Source organism: Desmodus rotundus, chromosome 10 (assembly GCF_022682495.2).
Source record: "Desmodus rotundus isolate HL8 chromosome 10, HLdesRot8A.1, whole genome shotgun sequence".
In the NCBI taxonomy this organism is placed as follows: domain Eukaryota; kingdom Metazoa; phylum Chordata; class Mammalia; order Chiroptera; family Phyllostomidae; genus Desmodus; species Desmodus rotundus.
The window spans coordinates 37,311,025-37,330,972 of record NC_071396.1 but is presented as its reverse complement, the minus strand read 5'-3'; the positions used below and the strand labels follow the sequence as shown (position 1 = coordinate 37,330,972).

General features: G+C 53.5%; 1 protein-coding gene across 7 annotated transcripts in view; it reads left to right on the top strand.

The window, feature by feature from the left end:
• The first annotated feature begins 470 nt into the window (after positions 1–470).
• Positions 471–19,948, top strand: part of CEMIP (cell migration inducing hyaluronidase 1) — a 111,787-nt gene continuing 92,309 nt past the window's right edge. For 3 of the 7 annotated variants that reach the window (XM_053912651.2, XM_053912652.2, XM_053912647.2), the window contains exons 1-3: positions 4,857–5,522; positions 6,751–6,926; positions 7,463–7,631. The gene's annotated coding sequence lies outside the window, so the exon portion shown is untranslated. Of the gene's footprint in view, positions 732–4,391; positions 4,588–4,856; positions 5,523–6,750; positions 6,927–7,462; positions 7,632–19,948 lie in introns of those variants that run through there. The other 4 variants (XM_053912648.1, XM_053912650.1, XM_053912649.1 and 1 more) reach the window with 3 other exon arrangements.

Genomic DNA, 19,948 nt, shown 5'->3' with positions numbered 1-19,948 from the left:
TTTTCAAATGTACATAGATGTGGCTGTGATTAAAAACCATTTTACAAATCCACGTAGTCCAGAATCCATAGACTAACTAGTGTGTCATTGTGTGAAATATGTTCTTAACCAGCAAATAATTAAGGACAAATCCCACAAATGCTAGACCAGTAGATGTCAAGTGTAGTCCCTGGACCAGCAGCCTCAGCGTCCCCTGGGACCTCGGGAGAGTGCAGCATCCTGGAGCACATCCCAGACCAGCTGACACAGACAGAGTGGAGCGGCAGGCCCCTGGAGTCTGTTTTAAGAAGCCCTCCAGGTGATGGGATTTGATTCTTCCTACTACAGTTTGAAAACCTCCGACCTAGACTGTGTGACATTTCCATAAGAAGGGGATCCTACTGAGAACAGCTTCTGTACACTGTGTACAGGAAAACACTGTTCCGTGGCTGCTGTGACAAGTAACCAGGAGGACAGGTTTTCAAGCTGTATCACTCTAGCAGAAGGAACTTCCTCTGTCAGCAATTTGCTTCTGGAGCGCAGCCGGTCAGCAACAGTCTTGCTCCAGTGACCGGGCCTCCTTTGCTGAAGATCACTTTGTGCCTAAACTCTCACCAGTCCCTGAGCCCTGCACTTCCCAGACTCTCGGCAGGTGGTCAGCAGGCTGCCGTGTGTACTGCCCAGCAAGCCATGGACCCAGCGTTTTCTCCCACTGTGTGCAGGTTGGGCGGCATCAGTCACTAGAGAGATAGGTGATGCAGACTGAAACTTGGGGGCAGAAACTTGGGGTTGGGGACGGGGTCGTGCAGATGTCTGCGGAGAGCAGGGTTTGGAAAGGGCGTTTCGGGCAGAGGATGGCAGGAAGGGCCGTGGGCTGAAATGTGTTTGGTGGTTAGGGGACCTCAAAAGGCGATGGGGGCTGAGTTGAGTGAGCCAGGTGGGAAGTGCCTGTGGTCGGGCGGCAGCGAGTGGCCCCTTCATGTCTGGATTTTGCTCTGAGTGAGGAGCAAATTGGAGCGCTTTGAATAGAAAATTGTGTTCTCGAAGGTTATGTACGCAAAATTGGATGTACATTCGTTGCTCTACTGGCTCAGCCATTTTAAATTCGGGGGCCACACAGGGCACGTGCTCACTCAATGGCATCTCCCATCCCCACTGGCCAGTACAGTGAAGTCGTCGTTGTCCATGCTTGTGCATTCCAGTCCACTCTCCTCGACTGCCAGGTCACATCGATGTCATGCAAACCATTCTCATTATAGTAACAATAGCTGGGCTTTTCCCGGACAGACCTGTATGATGGTCGGACACTGTAGGAGCTCCTGTAGTGATGGAGTGGAGTGTGGTGGCTTGGCCTCTGTCTCCCAGACCCGCAATCTGGGGAGAAGAATTAGAGCTAAACAGTCAGCTACGCAGGGAAGACTACATGCATGCATGTATCTGTGCACCTATCTAACATGTAATTCATGCATGGAAACATACTTGCTTGTATACTGACATTAACAGAGATGATCTTTGAATAGAAGTGATTTCCTTTTTACATTTTTCGAGCTTTTTGTAATATACAGATATGTTTGCAGTTAGGTGATTTCTCCTTTGTTCATTATCTGAATTAAGTTCTTTGCAAAGGAGCACATGATTTTTGCATTTAGAAAAAAAATTCATGACATAGTAACATCACAGGTTTACATGTCTTTTATTATAGACATAAAAAACACAAGAGAAGAATGTTCTTTCTCTTTCGTGATGATGAGTTTGAACAGGAAGATGTAGAAATCCGTTTGCAGAGCTCCTAGTGGTTGGCCAATGTTCTAGGACTTCCCGTCCCACATTCCAGCTCAGACCTCCACTCACCAGAAACACTGAGGACTTGTCTCCTTGGCTGGGCAACCTCATCTGCATCCAACAAAACAGGAACTGAACAGTTTATTCGTCCTGGAAATTGGGCCCCAGTGCCTGGGGCTGGGAAGTTCCCTTTTCAGAGGCCAGCTTCAGGCTCAGTGTGCAAGGGCGACCCCTGTTGGTTTAACTTTAAAACAATCATGATTACTAATCCTTTTAAGATTGGGGTGCCTGATGCTTTGCTTCTGGTTGTGGGCTATACTCTCGCCCCTTACTGCCTGCTGCTTCCCACCTCTCCAGGCCCTGGTTTCCTCAGGCTTGCCCAACGTTTTCCTCAGGGACACCGTATCTGGAGGCTTGGAGGATGGAGCCACAGGTGTGACCCACTTTTGTAACTTCGCAGGTGGGCTGCTGTAGGGCTAGGGGCTGGATTTGCTGGTCAGCAGGTGGTGTGGTGACCCTTGAACTGAGAGATAGACTTGGATCTGGGAATGCAGGGCTTGGGCAGCTTTTGGGAGCTGTGAGCAGGTGTGGAGGAGGGGGCTGCACCCTACCCGAGGAAGGGCAGGCTTTCTGGGCAATGTCACACCTGTCAGAGCATTTCTTCTCCACCTGGACACTCTTCACTGGGGATTGTGACAAGACTGACCAGCCCCCACATCTGCACTTATAAGAGCAAGAGCTTGGATGGAGGGAAGTTCGGGTCGTCGTTCGTCCAGAGTAACGTTGTCAGCGTTCGTCCACAGAATTACCCGGCACAGCCCGTCCATCACTGGGTGCTGAGTGGGAGTGCCGCGTGGAGCTCGAGCTGAGGCATCTGGCTTCAGATGCGCGGAGCCTGTCTGTAACTCATCAGCATTGCTCTTTTCCCTGGGGCACGGGTCTGAGATAAAGAAAGCTGGACGCCAGAGGAATGTGCCGGGCCTTTCTGTGCTTTGAGAAAACATGACAAAGCACTTCTTAGAGCTCATCACCACACTGGAGTCCTTTGTTACGGTGGCATCTCTGAGATGCCTGGGGAGTGGACCCTTCCCCAGCACGCAGGCCCTGCAGGCCTCACATCTGCTCTCCTCTGGTGGGAGAGGGGCTGGCTCAAGGCTGACCGACCCTTCTCCACTGAGGCCAGGCACTCAGTGTCCCCCAAGTGCTTGTGGATTCCGGGATGTGGGGGCTCCTACTAAGGAAAAGAAAGGACACTTGCTTTCCTCTAAATTTGCTGGAAAGAAAGGCTGGGGAGGGAGGCCTGCCATAGCACCCAACTTGTTCTCTCCCCTGTTGAGGAAGAGCTAAGAACCCTGATAACTGACCCCGGGGAGCCTGTAGGGCACGGCCCCGAGGGAAAGGTGGGTGGCCCTAGCTGTGCCAGGTGTCAGGTTCTGCCGCGGCCAGAGGACACGGGCACGGCTTAGGCAGGCAGCTCTGTCTGCCTGCAGCTTGGCCTCCGAGCCAGGTGTCCAGTTGTGGAGTGGGTGTGTGCCGCCCAGAGCTCGTATGGCCCTGCAGGGTTGGTGCCCACAGGGCACTGGCTGGCAGGAAGGGGGAGAGGCATTTTCTGGGGAGCACTCCAGGACATCAGGGGAGGGGGCTGAGCCATGAGCTGCAAAAACGTGGAGGAGGGACGGAGAACTGGTATCAAAGCCCTCTTTTTACAGACGATAAATAGACCCAGAGAGGGCAGTGGGCGGGCCCCATCATGTGCAAGTTAGTGGCCGAGCTGAGAGGGAGGTTCAGGTGCCTGGGGGACCTGTTAGGGGCTTTCGCCAGTAGTCCATTTTCCTCTGCAAGGACTACCTGAAGCACATGTACCTTCCTGACCCGTCTGTCCAGTTAGAGGAGCACAGAGCCCTCCCCACAGACGGGAGGAATTCCGACTCACTGAGCACCTCTGTGCTACCTGCCCTGACTCTCAGCCTCTTTTAAATCCTCCCTTCACTCCCGTGGGGACGTATCGCTAGAACCCATTTTCCTGAGGGGGAAACTGAGGCCCAGAGAGGTTAATAACATCCTTGTCCACAATCCCATAACTGGTGTGTCTGACCCCGGTTTCCATCCAAGGTCCCCGACTCAAAGCCAACCATTTGCTGCTCCGAGGGACTGCTAGGTCCCTATTCCAGGGTCTGTTTCTAAGACCACTCTTTCCTGGTAAGTTAAAAATAAGAAAAAAAAAATTGTGACACTAAGGAGGTCTAAACCCCATCTTGAGGCGACTCCGTGGCAGAATAGGGCTTTCTCATCCCCTCGGTGTCCTTCTCCTCTGGGAAGCCACCGGTGCGCGTGGGGTTTCAGGCCCATGCACGGCGACCCTCACCTGGGGCCCTTGGAGCGTGCTCTGGCGCCGCAGCCGCTACTCAGAGTCCGGGACTCCAGCGCCCTCACCTGGCGGCTGAGGCGCCTTCTCCGTGCGCCTAGCTCCAGCAGGGGCACGGGCCCCCGCCTCCTCGGAGCTCTCCGAGGGGGCGGGTTGGTGGCTGGGTTTCTGCAGCCCGGGGAGGAGCCAGCCGCGCTGCCTGTGGAGCAGGCAGCTATAAAGCCGCCGCGCTGGCGGGCGGCGGGGATCGCGAGCGGAGCGCAGCTTGGGAGGTCGAGCCGAGCAGAGTCTGGAGAGTCTGGCCAAGCAAGCGGCTTGGGGAGCATCGCAGGGCCCGAACCCTGCTTTCCCAGACCAACCACTGCTCTGCCTGCCCACGTCCGGCGGTTTGCTGCCAGACACGCTGGTCCCTGAGCTCCTGGCCCGGGAGGCGTGGCACCGCCTGGGCTGCCGACTGGGAGGTAAGGGGGCCGGCCAGGCGTGCCTGGCTGCTCTGACTGCCCAGCCTCGGAAGGGAGGAAAGAGAGGGGTCTTGCGGCTCCGCTCATCTCCGGGGAAAATGTTGCCCAGCAACGGCTTCTGTTTGTCCACTCTGTGCTGTGCAGCCCGCCTCTGTCCGTCTGTCTGTCTGTTCGTGCATACGTCTGTCACTGCACACGCCCCTGTCACTGTCCTCTGTGAGTGAGATTTCTCTGCGATTGTGTGATCCTTTGCAAGCGGCAGGTGCCAGGGGTGCCAGTGTCCTGGAGCGCATCCAGTGGGGATAGAGCCTAGTTTTCCGTAGATTCTGAACGGCTCCCGGGGCGCAAGCCTGGGCTGAGTCCCCCGCGGAGGGACTGCTCGGAGTCAGGTTGCAGAGTCCAGCCCACAGGGAGCCGCTTGCGGCGTGCACAGTGGGCGTGCGCTCCGCCACCGGGTCTCAGCCTTTCTCTCTGGTTCCCCCTCTGCCTACGGGACCGCACTAGGCACCCAGCGTGGTGCTGGCACGGACCGGGTGGAGACAATCGAACGTTAGATGACATGCGGGCCCCTGCGGATGCTTAGACTGAGATTCCAAACCCGTCACCTTTGGAAGAGAGTTCGCTGATCCCTAGCAAGGGACATTGGCTCCAAGAAAAGTCAAATTAGGTTGGGAGGAAAGGCAGGGACCTGGCGGAGCGCAGGCCAGGGCTGTGGCCAGGTCTTCAGCACACCGCTCTGGGAATGAGGGTCAGAGACATTCTGGAACGGACTGGTGGGACGCATGTGCCCTTGAGAAAGGAGCTTGGTGCGCCGAGGTCCTCAGCCGCAGACTTGCACTCAGCGCCCTCAGCGACCAAGAGTCCAACACTGCGTGCAGCCAGCTGCCGGATTTGAAGTCCTGAGTCCGGCTCCCTGCAGCCAAGGCTACCCACAGGTGAGATCTCCCTTTTGAACTAACCTTTTGATGTGTGAGCCATTGGCTGCAGCCCCATCCCGGAGATGGTGATCCTGGAGCGAGCTTCTCCATTCCAGCGGTCTGGAGAGAGAGCCCGGACGCGCCCGGGGGCTGGGAGCCCGCGGCTGTGCGTGCCCAGGCGCGGCGCCACCATGGACAGCTCCCAGCCGCTTCCTCCGCGCGGGTCTGTGGCCCTGGGTCTCCGGGAAGTCGCGCGCCTCCCTCCCGTACTCCGGCCATTAGGGCGCAGGGCGGGAAAGAACAGATGGCTAGTTTGCGGGAGCTCCGGTATCCTGTCCCCAGGCGTGGTGAGCCGTTCAGGAGGAGTGTCTTTGGTTTGTGCCGGGTCCTAGCTCAGCCTGCAGCTGGGGTCTGTACAGGTGTCTCGGTGGGGCCCCTGGAGCATCTGGTGGAGGCACGAGTGGTAAAGCCAGACCTAACCAGCTGCCCAACGCAAACTGCTTTCTGTGCGTGTCCTAGGGCCATGTCCTGTTTTATTACATTACTTAATGAATAAGATATTGGGAGCATGTATAGGTTTCAGAGTTACAGTGACAGAATGGAAAAGAGTCAGAGCAAGTGTATAGAGAAAGTGCCCCGTGCATTTATTTGTAAAGGCAGCTACGCTGTTTTCTCATCTTATTTTTGCCAAGGTGCTTAACACTCCTAAAGAAGCTTCCAGTGGTTCCCCTTTAACCAGCATTTGGTTTCTCTCGTTGGTTGCTTGGGAACATGTGGGAGAGCCTGTGGGGTTAATCTGTACAAATGCAACGTGTCTATCCCCTGAAGAGAAATGGTGTTGACCGGGGCTCTTCTTTTTCAGCATCTCCGTGTATACAGAAATGTGAATCTTTCCTCACTTAGAAAATGCAAGAACTTTAGGCCTGCTTCTGTTTGTGACTGATAAAGCCTGTAAAGAGTAAAATCAATTCAGCTTCTTCTATTTTTTTGGAGACAGCATGTGTGACTTTTCAAAAGTCACCTAATCTCTGTGCCTGTTTCCTCATCTGTAAGTTGGGGACAGCACTGTTGACTTTGCTGAGTTGCTACTGAGAATTCAGTGGCTCAGGCAAATCTGTCCACCCAGCGCCGTGCTCAGAGAAAGCGCTGACAGGATCGCGGTGTGTTTCAAGGACAGGTGTGCCTTTCTTTGACTTGTGCTCACCAGCCCTCTGCCCTCTGTCCTAACCTAGTCATTGTTTCCTAGGCACTCCGGCTTATTTGCATGTTTGATAACTTGACGGAACCTGTGAAGGCACTGAAGTTGATCACAATGCAAAAAATATATATATATATAATCCAAAGACAAATGGAAGAATTTTTGTGAGACGAGTCTAGTCAGTCACACGTGTTCCCACCAGTACCACTTGGAGGAAAGTTACAGTAAGTCATTTTCAAACTGTCCTCCCAGCTTCTGGTGCCCACAATCCTGTCTTACTGATCCTCCTCTCGGGAGGATGCAGGGCCTTCCAAGGGGCCTCCTTGTTCTGATGGGGGTGAGGTCCTCTTGGGAATGGGTGGAGGGTGGCCTCTGGGGGACAGCAGGGGGAAGTGAGGGCCTACTGCCCTGAGCAGCCCCTCGTCTAGGAGCCCCTTGGGGGTCCTGCCCAGTCTGGAAGCGCCTCCCTTCCCCTTGTGTGAGCCTTGCTGAGCTGCAAGCTCCTCACTGGTACACTCGACCTGCCCAGGGCTCTGGCCACGTCCTGGGTCCCAGCTGGATTTCACTGTCCCTTCTAGCCTCCCATTTGGGTAGAAATCACTAGTGTGTAACACACTATAGGTGTTTGGATGGTGCAGCTACCAAGGGCCCAATCTCACAGTTACATTTGTTTTCCCCCCAAAAGTGTGTGTGTTGTGTGTGTGTGTTTCTGTAAGTTTCACATTCTGGTGCTAGGTTTTTTGTCTTCTTTTTTCTTTAGAAGGCCAGGAGTAATCTCCATTCCCCCCACCTGAAGGCAGTGGGCGTACAGGACACAGCCCACAGACCCTGGTAATCAGTCTTCCTGTGACTGGCACCCACGGGCGGTGTGAATGGGCGACCTCCGAGTCCTGGCTGTCTTCTCGGGCTCCCAGGCGGCTCTGGTTCTGGTAGGACACCTGGGGACCTCCATGTGAACACTGTTGCAGTGAGGGTTGTGAGGCCTACAGAGGGGCTCCCCGTGGGTCCTCGGGCACCTGTCCATAGCAGCAGCGTCCCAGTCCCCAGGACAGACAGATGGAATGGCAAGAGGGGCATTCATTAGGGAAGGCGGGCAGGGTGTGTGGGGTGAGTTGGTCACTCTCAGGTGCCCTCGAAGCCCCCCTTTCAGTGCCTTTGGTGGTATGGGCAGAGCAGCAGAGTGCTGTAGGAAAACTCACTCTGCGTTGGTGTTATATAGCTCAGAAGAGGAAGGCAAGTGAGCATGTGGGTTGGGTTCATAAAAGGAACAACCTTGTGCGTATGGGTTGCAGCCAGGAGATCGATGTCCATGAGCAGCTCAGGCCTCATCTCTCTCTCCTGTGACGGTGCATGCCCATGTCTGATCCCATCAGAGTCGTGAGTAGTCAGCGCCATTGTGTCGCTTCCGCCCTTCAGTTTCCTTCCTCTCTCGTATCTGGTTCGGTCAGGAGGTATGGGGTAGCTCTGCTCAGAGGGAGACTTCTCCGTGCTGAGCTCCTTCTGACTGTTTTGCCACAAGTTCAGCTGGGCCCTGAGCTTCTTTCCCAAGAGCCTGGCCCACAGACACTGTGAAGTTGGGTGAGACTGTGGTGGCTCCTATATATATCTGTACCTCTTTGCCCCAGCCCACTCTTTCCAGGGCCCACCCTAGCCTCACTGTAGGCCTCCCCGTTCCTTCTTTTTCCTCTGTCCGCTCTGGGCCGGGCTGTGCTCACACTCGGCTCTTCAGGAGGCAGGCTGCCCGCAGAGAAAGGTCATCAAATATCCATTTGCTTTCTCCTTGGCTCCCTGGGGGCCAGGAAACAAGGTGCCTCCACCCAGAGGGAGAGGAGCTGCAGGTCTTCTCTGCCCTGCCGTTCTCCAAGCCATCCTGGGGCTTAGTGGGGCTCCAGGGGTGCCAGCACTCCCTCCCCCCAGGTGCGTGAGTCCTGGGGCTGAGGCAGGCCACCTCCCTGGTGCTCCCTTGGAGCAGGCTTCCTCTCTTCCACCCCCGACAGCCTGGCTCCTTGCACTGGGAAATGGCTGAGGCTTTATCTCCACATCTCCTGCCAGAGTGGCCATGTGACAGGTTCAGCTATTCCTTGGGTGTAAAGTGCTGTGACCACACAGCTGCCTTTAGAAACCCCATGTGCTTCTTTCTCTCCTCTGTCCCTAGGAGATCCTAGTCATCTGGCACTGTCTGTCCCAGGGAAGGCATGTCTCGGTGCTGGCCCTCCTAGCATGTAAAGTGTCTGTGCTGGACCACTGCCCTCCTGGTCCCAGATATCATGGGGGCAAGAGGCCACACTCCCCAAGGGGCTGCTGTACTGCTCGGCCTTCCCAGGGTCACGAGGGCACTTGTTCAAACCAGGTTCAGGCTGGGCAGGGCCCGGGCACCTGCGTTTCTGACAAGGTCCCAGGTGATGGTGCTGGTCCCTGGGGCTCCCTGCATCATCGCTCACTTCCAGCGATTCCGAGTCAGCGCTAGTGTGGCTTCTGATGTTCGGGGGGCTGGGGCCAGCTGGCTTGGGTCCTCCTAATGGCCTTATAACGACCCTTCAAATTTTCGGAAAGAATTATTTGTCACTTTCAAGCTGTCTTATCAATATACTAAGTATCTGGAACCCCTTTGCATTCCCTTTTCCCTGCCATGATACATTTTCCAAAGCTCTCTGCACCCAGTCACTTTCAAGTGCACGACCGCTGTGCAAATGGCGATTCATCTTTCCTGGCAGAGGCATTCGAGTGCGATTTCGGTGGCATTAAGAGATCACTTGGGGATTTCATTCCACTCTCCTTCCAGACCCAAGAATGCATGTTTACATTTAAACAACTTTACTTGACTCTAAAGATTACAACTGTTTTGGGTTTTTTTGAATCTGACAATGAAATTGAAAGTTCAGTTACAGTCCTCCCTCCCTACTCTGTGGTTTTCCCATAGTGGGTGCTGGCCTGTGCCTTCTGGGGTCACCCACTGCAGCAGCTGGGAGCAGCGGAGAAGAGCCTTCCAGTGTTTTGGTCATGTTCTGGGCTGGCCCCTGGGGAGGCCCAGCTGGCTGGATGGTGACTGTGCTCCAGAGCTAGCAGTCTAGCAGGGGACCGACCTCTCAGGCAGAGGTTGCCGTGCTGTGTGACAGGGCCAGGACAGATGGGTCCAGAGGGCTGCCGGGCAGGGGCCTGCTGGGGAACGGGGAAGCCAGAGAGGTTCCCTGAGAAGAAGCAGGGGGTTGGTCTGGAAGGGTCAGCAGTTTCCAGGAACTTCCTGGTGAGGCCTAGGAGGGTGTGGGGAGTGGGGTTCAGAAGGTATTTCGCACAGAGACAGGTTCCTGGGGAAAGATCCAGAAGCACAGACAGGCCTGAACCTCTCACCTCCTGCAAGCTCTCAGGTGTATGAAGATCCTTACCTGGCTCACATGCATAAGCTCCTTACCTGCCCAGACCTTGAGACAGTCCTCTGAGCATCTGGAGGTGTCTGGGTCCTTAGTCTCTTAGACCAGTGTTTTAAGATTACTTTGACCATAAAGTGTTTTTTTCTGACAAAGTCTTACTAAATGCTCTTTATGGACCAGATGAGAAGAGGCTGGACTGGGAGTTGGGCCTCAGTTTTGGTCTTGAGGCCCCTCAAGGGCTTGTGCAGCACTCTGGGTTCCGAGGAGCACAGTTTGAAAAACTCTGTCCTGGGTCACTTCATTCTGCTTTTGGCAGTCAGATTAATTTGTTACCTTGGTTTTCTTGTGGTTTGTCTTACTATGTTTTCTTTATATTCTGATGCCTTGCTGTTTTTTGTGAAAACAGTTTTTGATTCCGTGAAACCAGAATTACCCGTGTGTGACAATGTAGCAAACACAGGTCATGGGCAGCCAGAGGGAAAGGACACGGGGCACATACTGGTTCAGGGAACTCCCACTGTAGCTGAGTCCCCATGGAGGCAGGCTGAGCCATGAGCTTGCAAAAATGGGCTTCTTATTTTCAGTCTTACTGATTAATCTTGTCTAATTTCCCAAGATTTTTCATATTCTGTAAAATCTGGCAAGAAAAAAACAGCTTATTTCCATCCAGGATCTTGCACCTCTTTTCACTGATGTAGAGGAGCCCCACTTGCCCTGGCTGGGTAGCTCAATAGGTTGGAGCGTTGTTCCATGTACCAAAAAAAAGGTTGCCATTTTGATCCCCGATCAGGGTGTGTACAGGAGGCAACCGATCAATGTTTCTCTCTCACATTAATGTTTCCCTCTCTCTCTAAAATCAATTTAAAAAAATATCCTCAAGTGAGGATTGAAAGAAAAACAGCAGCCAAATGTGAGCACAGGATAGTTTTGAAAGTGGGGCTAGAATGGACAGCAAGCCTGGCCGGCGAGGTGGCACATGCCGACACAGGGTGAGGGCTCCAGTTCCAGCAGCTGGTTCTCTGCCTGCTGCCACAAGCTCTCCTAGAGGGGAAATCGATCCTGGGAAGGGGCAATGCCCAAAGAGGGCCCCCACCCCTGCAGCTGGGTGGTCCTAGGCCTTAAAAAGGGGCAGGAAGGAGCCCTGGGCACAGCCAGCTCTAAGACAGAGTCACATGACTGATTTAAGGTGATGGGAGTGAGGTCTGTCCAGTCTCAAGAGTGTAGGAAACCCCTCCAGCCCTGGAGGAAGTCCAGGGGGTACTGGAGGAGGAAAGGGCGGTGTCAGGTTTCTGGGGGCCTGCATGGGCAGCCTCACCGTCGGGGCATCTGCATCAGTCTCCATCGTCCTAGATATTGGAACACTGTGAATTTGGGACTTGACTCCTAAACCATGGGGTTCAGCCCCTTCCTACTTCCTAGGGCTGGACTGAAGCTGGCTCTTAGGTCACCCTGACCTGTTGGCACAGGAGACCCCGGCTCCCCTGACCCTCTTCAGTGGTCGGGGCGTGGTGCCTGCAGGTGGGAAATGGGACACGGATGCCCATGGGGACAGAGCAGGTGAAGGGTGGCACCTTGGGTATCTGTCTAGCTCCTAGTCCAGTGCATCACTCACCTGCCTTCCTTCTAGGGCTCTTGCCCTTGTTGTGTGCTGGGGACAGTCACTCCCAGCTTGGTCTCCTAGAGCCCTGTGCCCTGGGTCTCCGGACCCTCCCAGGCTAGCAGTGGGTATCCTAAGCTGTCTCCTTCCTGAAAAGGAAACAGGAGTGAACGTCACATGGAGTGAGTAGAAGGCAAATTGTTAAAAAAAAATTTGAAAAACAGACCAGTGGTTTATGTCAAGTCTGTTTCAAAGCCGATGTGTTAATAGTTACTGAGTAATCTGCTTGTGCACTAATTTTCCAAAGGTTTGGGTTTAGGAAAACCTCAAACATCGTGGCTAAGTACTTTTCCTTTCCTTTAAAAATTATGTTTATTTTCAGAAGAATTCAATCCATATGTTTGAGATCCATTTCCCTGTTACTCAGCAAAATACTGTTTTTCTCCAGTGTAGCTAAGCCGTTACTGTGCCTCCCTTCTCCCCCTCCCGCAGCCAACCTCAGGCTTTGCCCACCTGGTACTCACAGCTGAGCAACTCGACAACCTTTTGTGAGGCACAGTGAATACAGTCACTGGGGGCAAAAGGAAAAGTCAGTCACACTGGTCCTGTCTTTATTCAACATTTTAACATATGGTTCACTATGGATTTTTTGCATGAATTTTGAATTTTGAAAGTTGCATTGCAATATTACTTATGATAGCAGAGATTTTGGTGCCCTCTTAAATTTCATACCCTCGCCTCACCCTCCTCCCCACCCAGTGAGCACCCTCTCCAGGGCCCCTTCTGGTCCAAATGAGCTGGTTCCCTCAGCGCTGGTGCTGGTTCTGCTCTCGTCTCTCCTGATGCAGAGATCCATCTGTGCCAGAGTCGGGCAAACAGCTTTTGGTGATGCTGAAGGTGCCCCCGGCACTTAGCGTTGCTGTGGGTTTGAACTGGGCATGCGGGGCAGGCAGGAGCTTGAGTCTATCCAGACTTGCACGTGGCCTGAAGCCGGCCTTTTCCCTTCTCCCGGCTCCCCTCCCCTTGTGCAGCGAGAAGGAGCTGTGGTTTTCCATAGTAGATGTTTTGCTAATTCTGCTGGGCTGATGTGTCACTCTGTCTGTGACTTTTTAAAGATTTCTCAATTCAGTTCCTGGTACCGAAAGAGAAAGCAGTTGTAGGATTTTTCCTTTGAAATGTCTCTGTGCTATAATTTTTTCTAATTTAAGTGATTTTTGTAAAAACAAAAAGGCACAGCCATGTCAGAGCATCTGTTTGGTTCACAGCTTTTCAGAGGCTGAGGCCCTTCTGACCACGTAACTGTGGGTTCTGCACATGCACATTTCCAGGTGGCTGAGAAAGAGCTTAAATCTGTTTTAAATTTTAAAATCATTGGGTAACATTGTCACAAATGGTAGCATGTAAACACATCCTGGAATTTTCTGAGAATGACCATATACTGAAGTGCATTTTTACTGCATACATCCCCATATGCAGTTACTTTAAATAAGAAGCTATTTTAGATATGCAGGAAAAAAATGATGCTTTGATTCAATCTTGCTTAATAAGCCTGAACTTGAGCTGCTTCTCTTTTGGGGTCATTTGAGGACACCGCCTCTCCAAGGTCAGGGGGAACCCAGAAGGGCAGAGGCGCGCTCTGAGTGGCTTGTGGCGGCGGGTCCACGCAGGACCCTTTGGTGGGGCAGGCGGCAGCTGGGTTTTCTCAGTGTGGTACACGGGCACTGTGTCCTTCTTGGCCACCTGCCAATACAAGACAGTCATTCCTTCCTTCAGGACAGGCCCCTCTGGGCTCAGACGCAGAGACCCCTTCAGGTTCTGTTTCATTTCTAGGGGCGAGCAGTGGTAGGCACCCAGGTGTTTATGAAACACACAGATGCACGAGTGCTGCCTGAGCCCCAGGCCCGTGAGCACGCACGTCGCTCAGGAACACACTTGCTGTGGATGCTTGTGGGTTCCGCTCTGGCCCGTGAAGGAAGCCACAGACTGCCAGTCACGGCTGCAGAGGACTGTGCCCCGGGGGCGCTGTGGTTATTTCCGTCTTTAGGGTTAGTATCCAGTGCTTGGTGAGCACTTCCTGAGCTTGGGCACCATGCCGTCACTTCGTCCTCCTGACAGCTCTGAGCAGGGCATCAGGTGGGGAAGGGTCAGTGAGGCCCACCCAGGTCCCTTGGTGAGAGGTGAGGGAGTGGGACTGGAACCCGGTCCGCGGGAGTCTAAAAGCCCTGGCTCTCAGTAATGGGCAGCGTTGCCTCATTTCCTGAATTTTGAGAAAGCACATTTATAGGAATATTACTGTTTATTGTAATGCAGTTTGAGAGCAATTGCAGCCCAAACACACTCCTTGTTGATTTACTGGTCCCAGACACCTGGGGTCAGACATGGCTCTGTTGTGTCTGCCTGCAGTAGAAGAGACCGCCATCCACTTGGGCTGATAGACAGACAGACAGACAGTCATGTGGCTGCTTGCACCATGCCGTGGGGGAGTTGTGAACAATATGGAAACATGGTAACTCTGCTGGGGTAGGAGACAGGTGGTGTGCAGGAAGTGGTATCAGATTGGCTCTTGAAGGCAAGTACCATTTGCTGGCCAGAGGAAGGAGGGTTAGGAAGGAAGGAAGAGGCTCAGCTAAGCTCAAAGAATCCCGAAGATGGATATTTGGGGGAAGGTCTAGGAGTTTCCTGTGACTGGAAATGAAATCATAAAGGCGGGGGCAGGTGGGGATGGTCCGTAAAAGCTGAGCAGGGAGTTTGGCCTTGAACCTAAGTGACTGACAAAGGGAAAGCTGCCCTCCAGTTGGTGGGCGCCATTAGGCCATTGTTTCTGCTGGCAGGCGGCTTGGGCTGGGCTGGTGTTTCTCGGCCCTAAGGGTGGTGTTCTTGGCAGGAAGTCCACTCCCAAATACCAGCTCTCACTTGAGAAGGTGGCTGCCGGGGCCCAGCAGGGCCACCTGGGAAGCTGCAAGGCACCAAGTGCATGGCCAGTACCAGGGCAACAGGACAGGAGAGCATGAAGGAGAATATTCGAGGGGAAACATGTCCAGAACTGGGGGCCTGAGTCCCCGCCAGCCCGAGGCCTGCCCACTCTGTAGGTAGAGGCCCAAGCTCTCGAGGAAATGTCTCTGAGACTCACAGTCCTGACCCCTTGGGGTTATCCCTGCAGGTGGACGCAGCCCTGTTTCCATGTCCACTCTTAGTGTGGGGTCAGGAGTGTCCATATCTTCTTCCTTTGGCCTTTGTGCTGAGTTTTTGGGCAAGTTCCAAGCTGCCTTGTTTGACTGAGCTGCGGCTGAGGTGGAGGACGGGGGTGAAAGGACAGAACTTTCACGTGAGGCTCACCTGTGGAAAGGCAAATTGTCACCCTGAAGGATGCTGGTCCCATTCAAATTTTGGAAACTGCTTGCAGATCTGCCTCCTCCACCGATTAGTTGTGTGACTTGGGACCAGTTACTTCCCTTCTCTGTGCCTTACTTGTTTATCCATCCCCTAAAATATGATCGTATATTATTCGGAGAACGAGAAATGGCAGACCCCTTAGCGTTGTGACCTGGAATATACTGGGGGGACAAAGAGGCACATCTGTGCCATTTGTCAGCACAGTCGGGTTAGCAGACGTGGTAAGTAGAGAAAACACTGTGATCGGGGGGAGTTTGCAAACTGTGAAACTTTGGGAAACTAGGGGCTGCAGCCAATCCTCAGCTCCTCCCGAATGGCCTGGCCTGTGCTCCGAGGGGCACAAGCGGGACGACTGTGCCCGGGGTGCGGCGTGTGCCGAGCTCAGCGCACAGGAGCGAGACCTCTGCCTGCCTCTGCATCCCCAGAGCTGGGTCGGTGCTTAGTGCACATTTGTGAATGAACGTTATTTTGGAGGAAGAGCTCCCCACTGACATTTGCCGGCTCTACCATATGCCACCTGCCTTTGCGAATTCTCCGCATGTATTCACTCACTCAAACCTCACAACAGGCCTGCGGGGCAAGCCCTGGTTTTCATTCCCCTTCCCCTGTTATGGGGGCAGAGCCCGAGGGGCCGTGCACTTCCCAGGTCACACAGCCAGCGACCGGCTTCCAGCACCGCTGGCTCTCCCCTCCCAGGGCCCTGGCCCACACACTGAACCTACCTCAGGGGAAGGAGTTAGAAACATTTTGGCTTCCCATGAAGATGCAGGGTCAAGAGCATGAAGAGCAGATTTTCTGGAGTCTCTGTGCCCTGGTTAGGATGGCTGCGGGGGTCATGACAGGCCCTGTGACAGTGACGTCTGCAGCATGTGGCCCCCTGGCCCAGCTTGTCTGTCACTGGCCTGCAGAGTCCTCTTGCCGTCACTGAGGCTGCATTTCTACTTCCATTCCCCCAGCTTTGGAGCCGTTAGGAGGCATTTCACCAGTTTAGGTGTGTAAGTCCCGTGTCTGAGAGGTCCTTGCTCACCCGTAAGCAGGCTGACTACACACACCTTCAGCAGCCCGCGGCAGTGCCCGCCTATAACCCAGAGTGAGGGGCAGGAGGAGCTCTGGCGATCTCCAGAGGTAGGTTCAAGCCGTGTGTTGTTACAGTTGCGACAACCAAGCTTAGACCAGCATTTCCTAAGATGTGTCTCAGAGGCAGCGCTGGCTCTGGCTGTGCATGGGCACACTGAGGTCAGGGAGCTTTGGGGCCCTCTGGGTTCCACCACGCTGAGCCAATTTCTCTCCCAAAGGTCTTCTCAAAGCCTTTATAAAGCATTGGGCACCCCACGTTGCAGCTGGGGTGCCAGCCCTTCTTCCAGAGGGCCCATGAGACTCACGTCCTGTGAGCACGTGTGGGGAGCTCTTGGCTACGAACTAATTAGTGGACAGATGAATAGCACACACTGAGTGTAACTGGGCACCTCTGACCACCATCCTTAAATGCGCTGAGAGACCACTTTCTCTGGGGCGTGGATGGAGAGGACGTGAGGACGGCAGGGCAGGACTACTGGGAGGAGGCGCGGGGCACAGGTAAAATCAGCAGCATCTTTCAAACCACGTTCACGACTGGGACCTTCGTCCTAGAAGCGGCAGGACTCACTAAACAGTTTTAAGCAAGGGAGTTGGACTGGTTTTTAGTTTTTAAAAGGATCCCTCTGGCTGCTCTCAGATGAATTCCTGTGGGTAGGGGTAGAGGGGAAGGGCACCAATTGGCCAGAGCTGGAAGAGGCAGAGGGGCTCTGGGGCTGGGCAGGGGGTGCCATGAGGGTGAGTGGAGCGGTGCGAGTCATGATGGACAGATGGGATGGACCCCGAGGTGTTTAGGAGACACAGTGGGCAGACTGGGTTGGGCTGGAATGCAGGGTGAGTGAGAGGGAGCTGTCCAGGAAAGCCCCTGATTTGGGGGCCAAGCACCTCGGTGGGTGTCAGGAGACTGGAGAAAGTTGGGGGGGAGATGCACACTCGGGACACCAAGGGCACAGCTGAGCAAGGAGACCTGCACCTTTCCATGCTCTTTAAAGGTCAAGGATCCGAAATGCTACAGAGTGTGCAGTGATTCTGTGTCACTGAGGGCAGGGTCTCAGATGACTTCCATTCCATTTGCGACGTCTTATTGCAACGATAGACAGGCTCCACCAGGAAGGATTTCCACAAAGAGATGCCTTTTCCACGGCACTTTCTGACCAGCATTCACACAGACCCAGCAGGGTTTCAACAGAGATTTGCATCAGCATCTCTGCGCTGGTAGCACTCAGATGGGCAGAGAGCTTTGTAAGTGGATATGGCTGCGCTGAGCTCCAGAGCCGCTAATGGTCTGCCCTCCATGGCTCCACTTTTCGTGCCGGGCAGCCCCGACGGAGAGCTGAAACCCAAGATGTACTCAAAGGAAGGCTGCCAGGGAATGAAGGAGGGGACCAAAGGTATTCTGGATGAGACACTCCTCTCACAGGACTCTGGGTGTGTGCTCTGGGGCCCACCCATGTGTCTGATAAGCCACCATGCATTTGTCAGACTGACCTGTTTACTGAAAAGACTGGGGCTGGAAGCTTTGAGTCGGTGCCAGGTGAACCAATAAACCACGAGGTACCGTGTTTGCCCAGCCAGTTTGTCCAGCAAACACCTATGAATCACCTCTCTGCACCAGACATGGAGCAGGCAGGCTTCTGTAATTCACGTTCCCACCTTACAGTTGGAAGTGCGAATGCTAAGGTACTCTACATCTGCACAAGGCACAGGGGGGGCAGAAAAATGAGAGAGCCCTGTTATTCCCAAGGGGCTTAATGCCTGATCTGAACACTGAAACATAGGAAGGGTTTGTTGATTGAGGAAGGGCTCTTTGGACAAGGGGAGACCAGACACCTGGTACGTTGAAGCATTTGCTGTGGCCGAAGTTGCGGACAGAGTCAAATGCGTCATGAGGTGAAGCTTTGGAGTGAGAGTTGCCCAGAGAAGTCTTAGAAGACCAGGCCTGTGGAGAGTCCCTGGCTCATAAGGGACCTCGTGTGGCGAACAGGGCCCGCGCTGCCTAGGGGAGAGCGGGCAGCCATCCGCGGTTGTCCCGAGCAGAGAAGTCGTGATCTAATTTTGCCTCAGTTTTCAAAATCATCATTTTATTTCCTGTGAAAGGACATCCAATACATTTCTAAATTTTTACTACTAAAAATTTTTTCAGTGACCCATTTTCAGTGTTTCCAGAATTTAGAATGATTTCCATAGGAAAGGAAGGGTCCTAAAGCTGAAATTATGTGGGTCAAGGTGTGTGGACACTCTCATGGTTCTTTACCCAGGTAGCCTCTGAAGATTTATTCTCATCCACACAGCCACAGACTGTGCGTATCAGCACCTCTGCAGCACTGGATAACTTACCGTCTGAAAAGTCGTTTCAGTAGGTGACAGGTCATACTTGATTATTTCAGTTTGTTGGCTAGTGAGGTCAAAGACTACCTCATATGTTGGCTTAGCTAGTTATGTTTTTCTTTTACAGGTTGTCCATTCATATCATTATGCCTGTGTATGGGGAGGGCATATACTTCTCATCAATATACCTGGTCTCTACGTATTTGTCCCATTCTCTCTCCTTGTCTTCCTTTTTGGTTATTTTGTAACATATGCGAAATATTTTCCTGTGGTCCAATCTGTTGGTCATTTACTTTTTATTCTTGACTATTCTACCCAGCTCTGAAGTCTCTGCTGGTCCTGTGCTTGATTCTTAAGCTCCTTGACCCGTCTGGAATTTATTTCTGTTCGTGGTGCAGGCAGAGATTCTAACTCCATTTTCCCCTCAGTGATCCAAGCATAGTTTCAGGGAACAATCTCTCCTTTCTCCGTTGACTTGTGTGTCCACTACAGGCTTATTTGATCAGGTTACCGCGTGGAAGATGTCGGGAATGCGATAAGGCCAGCACAGTAGGGAGTCAGCCAGGTATTTAATCTGACTCTCTGGGCGGACCGGGTGGGGCTGTGTCCCCGCTCTCAGAACTGAGCCAAATGAGGATCAGGCCGGTGGCACAAGGGGCCTCTGGCCTCCCAGGAGCTGCAGAGCTGGCAGTCCCTGTTGGGGAGGGAAGCTGCATGGCACTGGCACTTCCCTGCCGGGGGCTCATCGGTGTGTCCTGCAGCGAGTCGAGGCCAGATGGAGACCACCCACGGGGGCCTGGCCTGTGGGGTGTCATGGTTCTGAGTGTCGCGTGTGGTCCCCACCCCCAAAGTGGGAGTTTGTGCCAGGTTCGAGTGACAAGCAGTGTGAGGAAACATGTCCATGGCCCGTGTCAGAGTGGTAGCTGCAGGACACCTGCAGTACTACAGACCCAGGAGGCGCCTGGTGCAGCGGCCACAAGCCCTCGCGACCTGGGGCTGCCGGGAGAGTGGGCTCATGTCCACTTACGCAGCCTCAGGGCTCTTGATGAACTGACAGACTCAATGCCCACTGCCTTTATGGAATGGATGGACGGACAGACGGACGGGTGGACAGATGAATGAGTGAATGGTCACTGGGTAAACGTGGCTGGCTTTCCCACACCTTCCCCAGCTAGGGTACATAAGGTTGGTTGTGGCAACTCCTTTGAAACTGTCAGCCTTTCTCTTTCATAACATCCAGGAAACCTTTATTTACTATTATCCTCCTTTAGGACTTCTTCCTAATTCCAGGCTTTGTTTTTCAGTCACAGTCCTGAGGAGTCTTTACAAACCATTTCTTCAAAAACCTTAGCTGATGTCAGAGTGAGAGAAGACATCCCCATTCTGAAAAGATTTGCAGGGTCATTGTTGTGTCTGCCGTTCCTGGTCACACTTGAAATATTTCAGTTCCTGGTGTATGGGCAAAACACTGAGGTTACCTTCCTCT